Genomic DNA, 1,495 nt, shown 5'->3' with positions numbered 1-1,495 from the left:
CCTTTCAAATCTGTCGTTTTTATTAACATTGTCCCATTTTGGTTGCCTAGACAAAATCAGCTGCCACTAAACTAACTTTTGTGCAAATACATGCAGAGTTATGAAGGTAAAAAAGTCTTTGAAGCCAATATTGCTCAYAAGGCTAAACGCACACGAGGATCAGACAGCTGGACTTGCAAAGGCCTATGAACTCAGCTCATTGCAGAATCCTTTTTTCAGAGGTGCCAGCACCGTAACTTTTGCCAGGATAGATGTAATCAAGTTTTTCCATGTAATACCCAAGCCCTTCCTGAAAACAGCAACTGTCAGTGTATGCTGATGACAGCTTCTATGGGAGGACTGAATTCAGCAGTCCTAACAAAATGCAGCAAGTACTAACATTACTGGTTAAAGTTTTCAAGTAATGAAGCACAAGGAAGGTAGAATACTGAATCCATATAACAGGAAAAAGAGGACAGGGGAAGAAGACTAAACAAAAATAGCGGAAATAGAAGAACATTTCTGAATCCATCTTTAAAAGAAAGTGGAGGCATCAAACATACAGAATTCCTGTGACAGATTAGATAGAAAAGGGAGATACCCTGCAACTGCCACTAACTGTTGTCAGAGGAAGCCTATTTCTCAATTGGGATCATCCCTAGAGATCAAAGCTCTCTTCTTGCATATCAGGCTTCAATTAATAGGTATACTCTTAATCCCAGGGTTTGGGAGAATAAATGTTAGAAACTGGGAAATTAAACTCCCCTCTTTAAACAAAAGAGAAAGAGGGCACAGTAAGTTATTATAGGCAAGGTGGATTTCTTGTATATTTTTTTATTTTTCAAAAGTGAGCTATACCACAGAGGCATCAAATAGTGGAGTCTGCTGTTTCAAAGTTTTTGCTTTTGTTTCAGAAAGTTAACAGAAGCTCAGTCAGCTTGAGCACAAAGCCTAGTGCTTGTAGCTTTCCAAACCACACTTTGGAATAGAGAAGTAAAACAGTAACTCCCTTGCTATATTGCCGATTAGGCCATAAAGCTTTTACTACTACTTAGCAACTTCCACAATGATACTCAGAATCACCCGAAAGTAGCTTGCAAACCCAACAGATTTCACCTTGTTCTCCAAGCAATTTATTTAGCACCGCTATGTTCATCCAGACAGTAAAATACCCTGGGCACAGAAACCAAATTCCAATTTTGAGCGCATGCTGATCGTGGCAGCAGAAGTATCTTTACAGGCTTACCCCCATACCTGACCCAAAGCCTCTTTCTCACTGGGACAGTGTTTACCCATGGCCATAAATCACACCTGGGGTGGAACTGCTGATCAATCGATAAGCGGCGAATGCCGCTGGCCCTGCAGCGCCGCCTTTCAAACGGGATCTCCGCGGCCAGCAGCTGCGGGCGCCCACGCTGCCCCCGCGCCGCCCTCCGCCGTTACCTGCTGAAGAACTCGGCGAGGCTGCTGCCGGCGATGCCCGCCCGCCGGGGCCTCTCCGCCTGCTCCTGCGGCG

General features: G+C 44.4%; 1 pseudogene across 1 annotated transcript in view; it reads right to left on the bottom strand.

Moving 5' to 3' along the window:
- Positions 1-1,489, bottom strand: part of LOC146584463 (TBC1 domain family member 12 pseudogene) — a 35,834-nt pseudogene extending 34,345 nt beyond the window's left edge. Inside the window, exon 1 of the transcript XR_014898210.1 lies at positions 1,423-1,489. The product of XR_014898210.1 is annotated as a TBC1 domain family member 12 pseudogene (transcript). The remainder of the gene's footprint in view (positions 1-1,422) is intronic.
- Between the last annotated feature and the right edge of the window lie 6 nt (positions 1,490-1,495).

Source organism: Rhea americana, unplaced genomic scaffold (genome assembly GCF_003343005.1).
Source record: "Rhea americana isolate MKP2758 unplaced genomic scaffold, rheAme1 scaffold_93, whole genome shotgun sequence".
Taxonomy (NCBI): domain Eukaryota; kingdom Metazoa; phylum Chordata; class Aves; order Rheiformes; family Rheidae; genus Rhea; species Rhea americana.
The sequence above is the reverse complement of the archived record's forward strand: the minus strand, read 5'-3'. Positions and strand labels throughout refer to the sequence as shown.